Here is a 17,485-nt window from a genome sequence, read left to right on the forward strand (position 1 = left end):
AGTGATAAAACAGATTCAGCCATAAAATGCATCATTCTTTTTTGATTTAGACAACAATTCATGCACTGTTAAACATGTTAAAGCAAGTTGCAAGTGAAAATCTATGTCTCTGACTGAGTTTGCATTACTGTGATTTGACCTCTCTGCTGGCTGAGATAAGCTCATTTTCAACGTCCAATTCAGAAAGTGATCCAGCCATAAAATGCATCATTCTTTTTTTGTTTTAGACAACAATGCATGCACTGTTAAAACATGTTAAAGCAAGTTGCAAGTGAAAATCTATGTCTCTGACTAAGTTTGCATTACTGTGATTTGACCTCTCTGCTGGCTGAGATAAGCTCATTTTCAACGTCCAATTCAGAAAGTGATAAAACAGATCCAGCCATAAAATGCATCATTCTTTTTTGATTTAGACAACAATTCATGCACTGTTAAACATGTTAAAGCAAGTTGCAAGTGAAAATCTATGTCTCTGACTGAGTTTGCATTACTGTGATTTGACCTCTCTGCTGGCTGAGATAAGCTCATTTTCAACGTCCAATTCAGAAAGTGATCCAGCCATAAAATGCATCATTATTTGTTGTTTTAGACAACAATTCATGCACTGTTAAACATGTTAAAGCAAGTTGCAAGTGAAAATCTATGTCTCTGACTGAGTTTGCATTACTGTGATTTGACCTCTCTGCTGGCTGAGATAAGCTCATTTTCAACGTCCAATTCAGAAAGTGATAAAACAGATCCAGCCAGAAAATGCATCATTCTTTTTTGATTTAGACAACAATTCATGCACTGTTAAACATGTTAAAGCAAGTTGCAAGTGAAAATCTATGTCTCTGACTGAGTTTGCATTACTGTGATTTGACCTCTCTGCTGGCTGAGATAAGCTCATTTTCAACGTCCAATTCAGAAAGTGATCCAGCCATAAAATGCATCATTCTTTTTTTGTTTTAGACAACAATTCATGCACTGTTAAACATGTTAAAGCAAGTTGCAAGTGAAAATCTATGTCTCTGACTGAGTTTGCATTACTGTGATTTGACCTCTCTGCTGGCTGAGATAAGCTCATTTTCAACGTCCAATTCAGAAAGTGATAAAACAGATCCAGCCATAAAATGCATCATTATTTTTTGTTTTAGACAACAATTCATGCACTGTTAAACATGTTAAAGCAAGTTGCAAGTGAAAATCTATGTCTCTGACTGAGTTTGCATTACTGTGATTTGACCTCTCTGCTGGCTGAGATAAGCTCATTTTTAACGTCCAATTCAGAAAGTGATAAAACAGATCCAGCCATAAAATGCATCATTCTTTTTTGATTTAGACAACAATTCATGCACTGTTAAACATGTTAAAGCAAGTTGCAAGTGAAAATCTATGTCTCTGACTGAGTTTGCATTACTGTGATTGGACCTCTCTGCTGGCTGAGATAAGCTCATTTTCAACGTCCAATTCAGAAAGTGATAAAACAGATCCAGCCATAAAATGCATCATTCTTTTTTGTTTTAGACAACAATTCATGCACTGTTAAACATGTTAAAGCAAGTGGCAAGTGAAAATCTATGTCTCTGACTGAGTTTGCATTACTGTGATTTGACCTCTCTGCTAGCTGAGATAAGCTCATTTTCAACGTCCAATTCAGAAAGTGATAAAAACAGATCCAGCCATAAAATGCATCATTCTTTTTTGTTTTAGACAACACTTAATCCACTGTTAAACATGTTAAAGCAAGTTGCAAGTGAAAATCTATGTCTCTGACTGAGTTTGCATTACTGTGATTTGACCTCTCTGCTGGCTGAGATAAGCTCATTTTCAACGTCCAATTCAGAAAGTGATCCAGCCATAAAATGCATCATTATTTTTTGTTTTAGACAACAATTCATGCACTGTTAAACATGTTAAAGCAAGTTGCAAGTGAAAATCTATGTCTCTGACTAAGTTTGCATTACTGTGATTTGACCTCTCTGCTGGCTGAGATAAGCTCATTTTCAACGTCCAATTCAGAAAGTGATAAAACAGATCCAGCCATAAAATGCATCATTCTTTTTTGATTTAGACAACAATTCATGCACTGTTAAACATGTTAAAGCAAGTTGCAAGTGAAAATCTATGTCTCTGACTGAGTTTGCATTACTGTGATTTGACCTCTCTGCTGGCTGAGATAAGCTCATTTTCAACGTTCAATTCAGAAAGTGATAAAAAGAGATCCAGCCATAAAATGCATCATTCTTTTTTGTTTTAGACAACAATTCATGCACTGTTAAACATGTTAAAGCAAGTGGCAAGTGAAAATCTATGTCTCTGACTGAGTTTGCATTACTGTGATTTGACCTCTCTGCTGGCTGAGATAAGCTCATTTTCAACGTCCAATTCAGAAAGTGATAAAAACAGATCCAGCCATAAAATGCATCATTCTTTTTTGTTTTAGACAACAATTCATGCACTGTTAAACATGTTAAAGCAAGTTGCAAGTGAAAATCTATGTCTCTGACTGAGTTTGCATTACTGTGATTTGACCTCTCTGCTGGCTGAGATAAGCTAATTTTCAACGTCCAATTCAGAAAGTGATAAAACAGATCCAGCCATAAAATGCATCATTCTTTTTTGTTTTAGACAACAATTCATGCACTTGTAAACATGTTAAAGCAAGTTGCAGGTGAAAATCTATGTCTCTGACTGAGTTTGCATTACTGTGATTTGACCTCTCTGCTTGCTGAGATAAGCTCATTTTCAACGTCCAATTCAGAAAGTGATGAAAACAGATCCAGCCATAAAATGCATCATTCTTTTTTGTTTTAGACAACAATTCATGCACTGTTAAACATGTTAAAGCAAGTGGCAAGTGAAATTCTATGTCTCTGACTGAGTTTGCATTACTGTGATTTGACCTCTCTGCTGGCTGAGATAAGCTCATTTTCAACGTCCAATTCAGAAAGTGATAAAACAGATCCAGCCATAAAATGAATCATTATTTTTGGTTTTAGACAACAATTCATGCACTGTTAAACATGTTAAAGCAAGTTGCAAGTGAAAATCTATGTCTCTAACTGAGTTTGCATTACTGTGATTTGACCTCTCTGCTGGCTGAGATAAGCTCATTTTCAACGTCCAATTCAGAAAGTGATAAAACAGATTCAGCCATAAAATGCATCATTCTTTTTTGATTTAGACAACAATTCATGCACTGTTAAACATGTTAAAGCAAGTTGCAAGTGAAAATCTATGTCTCCGACTGAGTTTGCATTACTGTGATTTGACCTCTCTGCTGGCTGAGATAAGCTCATTTTCAACGTCCAATTCAGAAAGTGATCCAGCCATAAAATGCATCATTCTTTTTTTGTTTTAGACAACAATTCATGCACTGTTAAAACATGTTAAAGCAAGTTGCAAGTGAAAATCTATGTCTCTGACTAAGTTTGCATTACTGTGATTTGACCTCTCTGCTGGCTGAGATAAGCTCATTTTCAACGTCCAATTCAGAAAGTGATAAAACAGATCCAGCCATAAAATGCATCATTCTTTTTTGATTTAGACAACAATTCATGCACTGTTAAACATGTTAAAGCAAGTTGCAAGTGAAAATCTATGTCTCTGACTGAGTTTGCATTACTGTGATTTGACCTCTCTGCTGGCTGAGATAAGCTCATTTTCAACGTCCAATTCAGAAAGTGATCCAGCCATAAAATGCATCATTATTTGTTGTTTTAGACAACAATTCATGCACTGTTAAACATGTTAAAGCAAGTTGCAAGTGAAAATCTATGTCTCTGACTGAGTTTGCATTACTGTGATTTGACCTCTCTGCTGGCTGAGATAAGCTCATTTTCAACGTCCAATTCAGAAAGTGATAAAACAGATCCAGCCAGAAAATGCATCATTCTTTTTTGATTTAGACAACAATTCATGCACTGTTAAACATGTTAAAGCAAGTTGCAAGTGAAAATCTATGTCTCTGACTGAGTTTGCATTACTGTGATTTGACCTCTCTGCTGGCTGAGATAAGCTCATTTTCAACGTCCAATTCAGAAAGTGATCCAGCCATAAAATGCATCATTCTTTTTTTGTTTTAGACAACAATTCATGCACTGTTAAACATGTTAAAGCAAGTTGCAAGTGAAAATCTATGTCTCTGACTGAGTTTGCATTACTGTGATTTGACCTCTCTGCTGGCTGAGATAAGCTCATTTTCAACGTCCAATTCAGAAAGTGATAAAACAGATCCAGCCATAAAATGCATCATTATTTTTTGTTTTAGACAACAATTCATGCACTGTTAAACATGTTAAAGCAAGTTGCAAGTGAAAATCTATGTCTCTGACTGAGTTTGCATTACTGTGATTTGACCTCTCTGCTGGCTGAGATAAGCTCATTTTTAACGTCCATTTCAGAAAGTGATAAAACAGATCCAGCCATAAAATGCATCATTCTTTTTTGATTTAGACAACAATTCATGCACTGTTAAACATGTTAAAGCAAGTTGCAAGTGAAAATCTATGTCTCTGACTGAGTTTGCATTACTGTGATTGGACCTCTCTGCTGGCTGAGATAAGCTCATTTTCAACGTCCAATTCAGAAAGTGATCCAGCCAAAAAATGCATCATTATTTTTTGTTTTAGACAACAATTCATGCACTGTTAAACATGTTAAAGCAAGTTGCAAGAGAAAATCTATGTCTCTGACTAAGTTTGCATTACTGTGATTTGACCTCTCTGCTGGCTGAGATAAGCTCATTTTCAACGTCCAATTCAGAAAGTGATAAAACAGATCCAGCCATAAAATGCATCATTCTTTTTTGATTTAGACAACAATTCATGCACTGTTAAACATGTTAAAGCAAGTTGCAAGTGAAAATCTATGTCTCTGACTGAGTTTGCATTACTGTGATTTGACCTCTCTGCTGGCTGAGATAAGCTCATTTTCAACGTTCAATTCAGAAAGTGATAAAAAGAGATCCAGCCATAAAATGCATCATTCTTTTTTGTTTTAGACAACAATTCATGCACTGTTAAACATGTTAAAGCAAGTGGCAAGTGAAAATCTATGTCTCTGACTGAGTTTGCATTACTGTGATTTGACCTCTCTGCTGGCTGAGATAAGCTCATTTCCAACGTCCAATTCAGAAAGTGATAAAAACAGATCCAGCCATAAAATGCATCATTCTTTTTTGTTTTAGACAACAATTCATGCACTGTTAAACATGTTAAAGCAAGTTGCAAGTGAAAATCTATGTCTCTGACTGAGTTTGCATTACTGTGATTTGACCTCTCTGCTGGCTGAGATAAGCTCATTTTCAACGTCCAATTCAGAAAGTGATAAAACAGATCCAGCCATAAAATGCATCATTCTTTTTTGTTTTAGACAACATTTCATGCACTTGTAAACATGTTAAAGCAAGTTGCAAGTGAAAATCTATGTCTCTGACTGAGTTTGCATTACTGTGATTGGACCTCTCTGCTGGCTGAGATAAGCTCATTTTCAACGTCCAATTCAGAAAGTGATCCAGCCAAAAAATGCATCATTATTTTTTGTTTTAGACAACAATTCATGCACTGTTAAACATGTTAAAGCAAGTTGCAAGAGAAAATCTATGTCTCTGACTAAGTTTGCATTACTGTGATTTGACCTCTCTGCTGGCTGAGATAAGCTCATTTTCAACGTCCAATTCAGAAAGTGATAAAACAGATCCAGCCATAAAATGCATCATTCTTTTTTGATTTAGACAACAATTCATGCACTGTTAAACATGTTAAAGCAAGTTGCAAGTGAAAATCTATGTCTCTGACTGAGTTTGCATTACTGTGATTTGACCTCTCTGCTGGCTGAGATAAGCTCATTTTCAACGTTCAATTCAGAAAGTGATAAAAAGAGATCCAGCCATAAAATGCATCATTCTTTTTTGTTTTAGACAACAATTCATGCACTGTTAAACATGTTAAAGCAAGTGGCAAGTGAAAATCTATGTCTCTGACTGAGTTTGCATTACTGTGATTTGACCTCTCTGCTGGCTGAGATAAGCTCATTTCCAACGTCCAATTCAGAAAGTGATAAAAACAGATCCAGCCATAAAATGCATCATTCTTTTTTGTTTTAGACAACAATTCATGCACTGTTAAACATGTTAAAGCAAGTTGCAAGTGAAAATCTATGTCTCTGACTGAGTTTGCATTACTGTGATTTGACCTCTCTGCTGGCTGAGATAAGCTCATTTTCAACGTCCAATTCAGAAAGTGATAAAACAGATCCAGCCATAAAATGCATCATTCTTTTTTGTTTTAGACAACATTTCATGCACTTGTAAACATGTTAAAGCAAGTGGCAAATGAAAATCTATGTCTCTGACTGAGTTTGCATTACTGTGATTTGACCTCTCTGCTGGCTGAGATAAGCTCATTTTCAACGTCTAATTCAGAAAGTGATCCAGCCATAAAATGCATCATTGTTTTTTGTTTTAGACAACAATTCATGCACTGTTAAACATGTTAAAGCAAGTTGCAAGTGAAAATCTATGTCTCTGACTGAGTTTGCATTACTGTGATTTGACCTCTCTGCTGGCTGAGATAAGCTCATTTTCAACGTTCAATTCAGAAAGTGATAAAAAGAGATCCAGCCATAAAATGCATCATTCTTTTTTGTTTTAGACAACAATTCATGCACTGTTAAACATGTTAAAGCAAGTGGCAAGTGAAAATCTATGTCTCTGACTGAGTTTGCATTACTGTGATTTGACCTCTCTGCTGGCTGAGATAAGCTCATTTTCAACGTCCAATTCAGAAAGTGATAAAAACAGATCCAGCCATAAAATGCATCATTCTTTTTTGTTTTAGACAACAATTCATGCACTGTTAAACATGTTAAAGCAAGTTGCAAGTGAAAATCTATGTCTCTGACTGAGTTTGCATTACTGTGATTTGACCTCTCTGCTGGCTGAGATAAGCTCATTTTCAACGTCCAATTCAGAAAGTGATAAAAACAGATCCAGCCATAAAATGCATCATTCTTTTTTTGTTTTAGACAACAATTCATGCACTGTTAAACATGTTAAAGCAAGTGGCAAATGAAAATCTATGTCTCTGACTGAGTTTGCATTACTGTGATTTGACCTCTCTGCTGGCTGAGATAAGCTCATTTTCAACGTCTAATTCAGAAAGTGATCCAGCCATAAAATGCATCATTCTTTTTTGTTTTAGACAACAATTCATGCACTGTTAAACATGTTAAAGCAAGTTGCAAGTGAAAATCTATGTCTCTGACTGAGTTTGCATTACTGTGATTTGACCTCTCTGCTGGCTGAGATAAGCTCATTTTCAACGTTCAATTCAGAAAGTGATAAAAAGAGATCCAGCCATAAAATGCATCATTCTTTTTTGTTTTAGACAACAATTCATGCACTGTTAAACATGTTAAAGCAAGTGGCAAGTGAAAATCTATGTCTCTGACTGAGTTTGCATTACTGTGATTTGACCTCTCTGCTGGCTGAGATAAGCTCATTTTCAACGTCCAATTCAGAAAGTGATAAAAACAGATCCAGCCATAAAATGCATCATTCTTTTTTGTTTTAGACAACAATTCATGCACTGTTAAACATGTTAAAGCAAGTTGCAAGTGAAAATCTATGTCTCTGACTGAGTTTGCATTACTGTGATTTGACCTCTCTGCTGGCTGAGATAAGCTCATTTTCAACGTCCAATTCAGAAAGTGATAAAACAGATCCAGCCATAAAATGCATCATTCTTTTTTGTTTTAGACAACATTTTATGCACTTGTAAACATGTTAAAGCAAGTTGCAGGTGAAAATCTATGTCTCTGACTGAGTTTGCATTACTGTGATTTGACCTCTCTGCTGGCTGAGATAAGCTCATTTTCAACGTCCAATTCAGAAAGTGATAAAAACAGATCCAGCCATAAAATGCATCATTCCTTTTTGTTTTAGACAACAATTCATGCACTGTTAAACATGTTAAAGCAAGTGGCAAGTGAAAATCTATGTCTCTGACTGAGTTTGCATTACTGTGATTTGACCTCTCTGCTGGCTGAGATAAGCTCATTTTCAACGTCCAATTCAGAAAGTGATCCAGCCATAAAATGCATCATTGTTTTTTGTTTTAGACAACAATTCATGCACTGTTAAACATGTTAAAGCAAGTTGCAAGTGAAAATCTATGTCTCTGACTGAGTTTGCATTACTGTGATTTGACCTCTCTGCTGGCTGAGATAAGCTCATTTTCAACGTCCAATTCAAAAAGTGAAATACAGATCCAGCCATAAAATGCATCATTCTTTTTTGTTTTAGACAACAATTCATGCACTGTTAAACATGTTAAAGCAAGTTGCAAGTGAAATTCTATGTCTCTGACTGAGTTTGCATTACTGTGATTTGACCTCTCTGCTGGCTGAGATAAGCTCATTTTCAACGTCCAATTCAGAAAGTGATAAAACAGATCCAGCCATAAAATGCATCATTATTTTTTGTTTTAGACAACAATTCATGCACTGTTAAACATGTTAAAGCAAGTTGCAAGTGAAAATCTATGTCTCTGACTGAGTTTGCATTACTGTGATTTGACCTCTCTGCTCGCTGAGATAAGCTCATTTTCAACGTCCAATTCAGAAAGTGATAAAACAGATTCAGCCATAAAATGCATCATTCTTTTTTGATTTAGACAACAATTCATGCACTGTTAAACATGTTAAAGCAAGTTGCAAGTGAAAATCTATGTCTCTGACTGAGTTTGCATTACTGTGATTTGACCTCTCTGCTGGCTGAGATAAGCTCATTTTCAACGTCCAATTCAGAAAGTTATCCAGCCATAAAATGCATCATTCTTTTTTTGTTTTAGACAACAATTCATGCACTGTTAAAACATGTTAAAGCAAGTTGCAAGTGAAAATCTATGTGTCTGACTGAGTTTGCATTACTGTGATTTGACCTCTCTGCTGGCTGAGATAAGCTCATTTTCAACGTCCAATTCAGAAAGTGATCCAGCCATAAAATGCATCATTCTTTTGTGTTTTAGACAACAATTCATGCACTGTTAAACATGTTAAAGCAAGTTGCAAGTGAAAATCTATGTCTCTGACTGAGTTTGCATTACTGTGATTTGACCTCTCTGCTGGCTGAGATAAGCTCATTTTCAACGTCCAATTCAGAAAGTGATAAAAACAGGTCCAGCCATAAAATGCATCATTCTTTTGTGTTTTAGACAACAATTCATGCACTGTTAAACATGTTAAAGCAAGTTGCAAGTGAAAATCTATGTCTCTGACTGAGTTTGCATTACTGTGATTTGACCTCTCTGCTGGCTGAGATAAGCTCATTTTCAACGTCCAATTCAGAAAGTGATAAAACAGATTCAGCCATAAAATGCATCATTCTTTTTTGATTTAGACAACAATTCATGCACTGTTAAACATGTTAAAGCAAGTTGCAAGTGAAAATCTATGTCTCTGACTGAGTTTGCATTACTGTGATTTGACCTCTCTGCTGGCTGAGATAAGCTCATTTTCAACGTCCAATTCAGAAAGTGATCCAGCCATAAAATGCATCATTCTTTTTTTGTTTTAGACAACAATTCATGCACTGTTAAAACATGTTAAAGCAAGTTGCAAGTGAAAATCTATGTCTCTGACTAAGTTTGCATTACTGTGATTTGACCTCTCTGCTGGCTGAGATAAGCTCATTTTCAACGTCCAATTCAGAAAGTGATAAAACAGATCCAGCCATAAAATGCATCATTCTTTTTTGATTTAGACAACAATTCATGCACTGTTAAACATGTTAAAGCAAGTTGCAAGTGAAAATCTATGTCTCTGACTGAGTTTGCATTACTGTGATTTGACCTCTCTGCTGGCTGAGATAAGCTCATTTTCAACGTCCAATTCAGAAAGTGATCCAGCCATAAAATGCATCATTATTTGTTGTTTTAGACAACAATTCATGCACTGTTAAACATGTTAAAGCAAGTTGCAAGTGAAAATCTATGTCTCTGACTGAGTTTGCATTACTGTGATTTGACCTCTCTGCTGGCTGAGATAAGCTCATTTTCAACGTCCAATTCAGAAAGTGATAAAACAGATCCAGCCAGAAAATGCATCATTCTTTTTTGATTTAGACAACAATTCATGCACTGTTAAACATGTTAAAGCAAGTTGCAAGTGAAAATCTATGTCTCTGACTGAGTTTGCATTACTGTGATTTGACCTCTCTGCTGGCTGAGATAAGCTCATTTTCAACGTCCATCTCAGAAAGTGATCCAGCCATAAAATGCATCATTCTTTTTTTGTTTTAGACAACAATTCATGCACTGTTAAACATGTTAAAGCAAGTTGCAAGTGAAAATCTATGTCTCTGACTGAGTTTGCATTACTGTGATTTGACCTCTCTGCTGGCTGAGATAAGCTCATTTTCAACGTCCAATTCAGAAAGTGATAAAACAGATTCAGCCATAAAATGCATCATTCTTTTTTGATTTAGACAACAATTCATGCACTGTTAAACATGTTAAAGCAAGTTGCAAGTGAAAATCTATGTCTCTGACTGAGTTTGCATTACTGTGATTTGACCTCTCTGCTGGCTGAGATAAGCTCATTTTTAACGTCCAATTCAGAAAGTGATAAAACAGATCCAGCCATAAAATGCATCATTCTTTTTTGATTTAGACAACAATTCATGCACTGTTAAACATGTTAAAGCAAGTTGCAAGTGAAAATCTATGTCTCTGACTGAGTTTGCATTACTGTGATTGGACCTCTCTGCTGGCTGAGATAAGCTCATTTTCAACGTCCAATTCAGAAAGTGATCCAGCCAAAAAATGCATCATTATTTTTTGTTTTAGACAACAATTCATGCACTGTTAAACATGTTAAAGCAAGTTGCAAGTGAAAATCTATGTCTCTGACTAAGTTTGCATTACTGTGATTTGACCTCTCTGCTGGCTGAGATAAGCTCATTTTCAACGTCCAATTCAGAAAGTGATAAAACAGATCCAGCCATAAAATGCATCATTCTTTTTTGATTTAGACAACAATTCATGCACTGTTAAACATGTTAAAGCAAGTTGCAAGTGAAAATCTATGTCTCTGACTGAGTTTGCATTACTGTGATTTGACCTCTCTGCTGGCTGAGATAAGCTCATTTTCAACGTTCAATTCAGAAAGTGATAAAAAGAGATCCAGCCATAAAATGCATCATTCTTTTTTGTTTTAGACAACAATTCATGCACTGTTAAACATGTTAAAGCAAGTGGCAAGTGAAAATCTATGTCTCTGACTGAGTTTGCATTACTGTGATTTGACCTCTCTGCTGGCTGAGATAAGCTCATTTTCAACGTCCAATTCAGAAAGTGATAAAACAGATCCAGCCATAAAATGCATCATTCTTTTTTGTTTTAGACAACATTTTATGCACTTGTAAACATGTTAAAGCAAGTTGCAGGTGAAAATCTATGTCTCTGACTGAGTTTGCATTACTGTGATTTGACCTCTCTGCTGGCTGAGATAAGCTCATTTTCAACGTCCAATTCAGAAAGTGATAAAAACAGATCCAGCCATAAAATGCATCATTCCTTTTTGTTTTAGACAACAATTCATGCACTGTTAAACATGTTAAAGCAAGTGGCAAGTGAAAATCTATGTCTCTGACTGAGTTTGCATTACTGTGATTTGACCTCTCTGCTGGCTGAGATAAGCTCATTTTCAACGTCCAATTCAGAAAGTGATCCAGCCATAAAATGCATCATTGTTTTTTGTTTTAGACAACAATTCATGCACTGTTAAACATGTTAAAGCAACTTGCAAGTGAAAATCTATGTCTCTGACTGAGTTTGCATTACTGTGATTTGACCTCTCTGCTGGCTGAGATAAGCTCATTTTCAACGTCCAATTCAGAAAGTGATAAAACAGATCCAGCCATAAAATGCATCATTATTTTTTGTTTTAGACAACAATTCATGCACTGTTAAACATGTTAAAGCAAGTTGCAAGTGAAAATCTATGTCTCTGACTGAGTTTGCATTACTGTGATTTGACCTCTCTGCTGGCTGAGATAAGCTCATTTTCAACGTCCAATTCAGAAAGTGATCCAGCCATAAAATGCATTATTCTTTTTTTGTTTTAGACAACAATTCATGCACTGTTAAAACATGTTAAAGCAAGTTGCAAGTGAAAATCTATGTCTCTGACTGAGTTTGCAATACTGTGATTTGACCTCTCTGCTGGCTGAGATAAGCTCATTTTCAACGTCCAATTCAGAAAGTGATCCAGCCATAAAATGCATCATTCTTTTGTGTTTTAGACAACAAATCATGCACTGTTAAACATGTTAAAGCAAGTTGCAAGTGAAAATCTATGTCTCTGACTGAGTTTGCATTACTGTGATTTGACCTCTCTGCTGGCTGAGATAAGCTCATTTTCAACGTCCAATTCAGAAAGTGATAAAACAGATCCAGCCATAAAATGCATCATTCTTTTTTGATTTAGACAACAATTCATGCACTGTTAAACATGTTAAAGCAAGTTGCAAGTGAAAATCTATGTCTCTGACTGAGTTTGCATTACTGAGATTTGACCTCTCTGCTGGCTGAGATAAGCTCATTTTCAACGTCCAATTCAGAAAGTGATCCAGCCATAAAATGCATCATTCTTTTTTGTTTTAGACAACAATTCATGCACTGTTAAACATGTTAAAGCAAGTTGCAAGTGAAAATCTATGTCTCTGACTGAATTTGCATTACTGTGATTTGACCTCTCTGCTGGCTGAGATAAGCTCATTTTCAACGTCCAATTCAGAAAGTGATAAAAACAGATCCAGCCTTAAAATGCATCATTCTTTTGTGTTTTAGACAACAATTCATGCACTGTTAAACATGTTAAAGCAAGTTGCAAGTGAAAATCTATGTCTCTGACTGAGTTTGCATTACTGTGATTTGACCTCTCTGCTGGCTGAGATAAGCTCATTTTCAACGTCCAATTCAGAAAGTGATAAAACAGATCCAGACATAAAATGCATCATTCTTTTTTGTTTTAGACAACAATTCATGCACTGTTAAACATGTTAAAGCAAGTTGCAAGTGAAAATCTATGTCTCTGACTGAGTTTGCATTACTGTGATTTGACCTCTCTGCTGGCTGAGATAAGCTCATTTTCAACGTCCAATTCAGAAAGTGATAAAAACAGATCCAGCCATAAAATGCATCATTCTTTTTTGTTTTAGACAACAATTCATGCACTGTTAAACATGTTAAAGCAAGTTGCAAGTGAAAATCTATGTCTCTGACTGAGTTTGCATTACTGTGATTTGACCTCTCTGCTGGCTGAGATAAGCTCATTTTCAACGTCCAATTCAGAAAGTGATCCAGCCATAAAATGCATCATTCTTTTTTGTTTTAGACAACAATTCATGCACTGTTAAACATGTTAAAGCAAGTTGCAAGTGAAAATCTATGTCTCTGACTGAGTTTGCATTACTGTGATTTGACCTCTCTGCTGGCTGAGATAAGCTCATTTTCAACGTCCAATTCAGAAAGTGAAAAACAGATCCAGCCATAAAATGCATCATTCTATTTTGTTTTAGACAACAATTCATGCACTGTTAAACATGTTAAAGCAAGTTGCAAGTGAAATTCTATGTCTCTGACTGAGTTTGCATTACTGTGATTTGACCTCTCTGCTGGCTGAGATAAGCTCATTTTCAACGTCCAATTCAGAAAGTGATAAAACAGATCCAGCCATAAAATGCATCATTATTTTTTGTTTTAGACAACAATTCATGCACTGTTAAACATGTTAAAGCAAATTGCAAGTGAAAATCTATGTCTCTGACTGAGTTTGCATTACTGTGATTTGACCTCTCTGCTGGCTGAGATAAGCTCATTTTCAACGTCCAATTCAGAAAGTGATCCAGCCATAAAATGCATCATTCTTTTGTGTTTTAAACAATTCATGCACTGTTAAACATGTTAAAGCAAGTTGCAAGTGAAAATCTATGTCTCTGACTGAGTTTGCATTACTGTGATTTGACCTCTCTGCTGGCTGAGATAAGCTCATTTTCAACGTCCAATTCAGAAAGTGATAAAACAGATCCAGCCATAAAATGCATCATTCTTTTTTGATTTAGACAACAATTCATGCACTGTTAAACATGTTAAAGCAAGTTGCAAGTGAAAATCTATGTCTCTGACTGAGTTTGCATTACTGTGATTTGACCTCTCTGCTGGCTGAGATAAGCTCATTTTCAACGTCCAATTCAGAAAGTGATCCAGCCATAAAATGCATCATTCTTTTTTGTTTTAGACAACAATTCATGCACTGTTAAACATGTTAAAGCAAGTTGCAAGTGAAAATCTATGTCTCTGACTGAGTTTGCATTACTGTGATTTGACCTCTCTGCTGGCTGAGATAAGCTCATTTTCAACGTCCAATTCAGAAAGTGATAAAAACAGATCCAGCCATAAAATGCATCATTCTTTTGTGTTTTAGACAACAATTCATGCACTGTTAAACATGTTAAAGCAAGTTGCAAGTGAAAATCTATGTCTCTGACTGAGTTTGCATTACTGTGATTTGACCTCTCTGCTGGCTGAGATAAGCTCATTTTCAACGTCCAATTCAGAAAGTGATCCAGCCATAAAATGCATCATTCTTTTTTGTTTTAGACAACAATTCATGCACTGTTAAACATGTTAAAGCAAGTTGCAAGTGAAAATCTATGTCTCTGACTGAGTTTGCATTACTGTGATTTGACCTCTCTGCTGGCTGAGATAAGCTCATTTTCAATGTCCAATTCAGAAAGTGATCCAGCCATAAAATGCATCATTATTTTTTGTTTTAGACAACAATTCATGCACTGTTAAACATGTTAAAGCAACTTGCAAGTGAAAATCTATGTCTCTGACTGAGTTTGCATTACTGTGATTTGACCTCTCTGCTGGCTGAGATAAGCTCATTTTCAACGTCCAATTCAGAAAGTGATAAAACAGATCCAGCCATAAAATGCATCATTCTTTTTTGATTTAGACAACAATTCATGCACTGTTAAACATGTTAAAGCAAGTTGCAAGTGAAAATCTATGTCTCTGACTGAGTTTGCATTACTGTGATTTGACCTCTCTGCTGGCTGAGATAAGCTCATTTTCAACGTCCAATTCAGAAAGTGATCCAGCCATAAAATGCATCATTATTTTTTGTTTTAGACAACAATTCATGTACTGTTAAACATGTTAAAGCAAGTTGCAAGTGAAAATCTATGTCTCTGACTGAGTTTGCATTACTGTGATTTGACCTCTCTGCTGGCTGAGATAAGCTCATTTTCAACGTCCAATTAAGAAAGTGATGAAAACAGATCCAGCCATAAAATGCATCATTCTTTTTTGTTTTAGACAACAATTCATGCACTGTTAAACATGTTAAAGCAAGTTGCAAGTGAAAATCTATGTCTCTGACTGAGTTTGCATTACTGTGATTTGACCTCTCTGCTGGCTGAGATAAGCTCATTTTCAACGTCCAATTCAGAAAGTGATCCAGCCATAAAATGCATCATTCTTTTTTGTTTTAGACAACAATTCATGCACTGTTAAACATGTTAAAGCAAGTTGCAAGTGAAAATCTATGTCTCTGACTGAGTTTGCATTACTGTGATTTGACCTCTCTGCTGGCTGAGACAAGCTCATTTTCAACGTCCAATTCAGAAAGTGATAAAAACAGATCCAGCCATAAAATGCATCATTCTTTTTTGTTTTAGACAACAATTCATGCACTGTTAAACATGTTAAAGCAAGTGGCAAGTGAAAATCTATGTCTCTGACTGAGTTTGCATTACTGTGATTTGACCTCTCTGCTGGCTGAGATAAGCTCATTTTCAACGTCCAATTCAGAAAGTGATCCAGCCATAAAATGCATCATTATTTTTTGTTTTAGACAACAATTCATGCACTGTTAAACATGTTAAAGCAAGTTGCAAGTGAAAATCTATGTCTCTGACTGAGTTTGCATTACTGTGATTTGACCTCTCTGCTGGCTGAGATAAGCTCATTTTCAACGTCCAATTCAGAAAGTGATAAAAACAGATCCAGCCATAAAATGCATCATTCTTTTTTGTTTTAGACAACAATTCATGCACTGTTAAACATGTTAAAGCAAGTTGCAAGTGAAAATCTATGTCTCTGACTGAGTTTGCATTACTGTGATTTGACCTCTCTGCTGGCTGAGATAAGCTCATTTTCAACGTCCAATTCAGAAAGTGATAAAAACAGATCCAGCCATAAAATGCATCATTCTTTTTTGTTTTAGACAACAATTCATGCACTGTTAAACATGTTAAAGCAAGTTGCAAGTGAAAATCTATGTCTCTGACTGAGTTTGCATTACTGTGATTTAACCTCTCTGCTGGCTGAGATAAGCTCATTTTCAACGTCCAATTCAGAAAGTGATAAAAACAGATCCAGCCATAAAATGCATCATTCTTTTTTGTTTTAGACAACAATTCATGCACTGTTAAACATGTTAAAGCAAGTGGCAAGTGAAAATCTATGTCTCTGACTGAGTTTGCATTACTGTGATTTGACCTCTCTGCTGGCTGAGATAAGCTCATTTTCAACGTCCAATTCAGAAAGTGATAAAAACAGATCCAGCCATAAAATGCATCATTCTTTTTTGTTTTAGACAACAATTCATGCACCGTTAAACATGTTAAAGCAAGTGGCAAATGAAAATCTATGTCTCTGACTGAGTTTGCATTACTGTGATTTGACCTCTCTGCTGGCTGAGATAAGCTCATTTTCAACGTCCAATTCAGAAAGTGATAAAAACAGATCCAGCCATAAAATGCATCATTCTTATTTGTTTTAGACAACAATTCATGCACTGTTAAACATGTTAAAGCAAGTTGCAAGTGAAAATCTATGTCTCTGACTGAGTTTGCATTACTGTGATTTGACCTCTCTGCTGGCTGAGATAAGCTCATTTTCAAAGTCCAATTCAGAAAGTGATCCAGCCATAAAATGCATCATTCTTTTTTGTTTTAGACAACAATTCATGCACTGTTAAATATGTTAAAGCAAGTTGCAAGTGAAAATCTATGTCTCTGACTGAGTTTGCATTACTGTGATTTGACCTCTCTGCTGGCTGAGATAAGCTCATTTTCAACGTCCAATTCAGAAAGTGATAAAACAGATTCAGCCATAAAATGCATCATTCTTTTTTGTTTTAGACAACAATTCATGCACTGTTAAACATGTTAAAGCAAGTTGCAAGTGAAAATCTATGTCTCTGACTGAGTTTGCATTACTGTGATTTGACCTCTCTGCTGGCTGAGATAAGCTCATTTTCAACGTCCAATTCAGAAAGTGATAAAAAGAGATCCAGCCATAAAATGCATCATTCTTTTTTGTTTTAGACAACAATCCATGCACTGTTAAACATGTTAAAGCAAGTTGCAAGTGAAAATCTATGTCTCTGACTGAGTTTGCATTACTGTGATTTGACCTCTCTGCTGGCT

The sequence above is a fragment of the Danio rerio genome, chromosome 10 (genome assembly GCF_052040795.2).
Source record: "Danio rerio strain M-AB ecotype USA chromosome 10, GRCz13ab, whole genome shotgun sequence".
Lineage (NCBI taxonomy): Eukaryota > Metazoa > Chordata > Actinopteri > Cypriniformes > Danionidae > Danio > Danio rerio.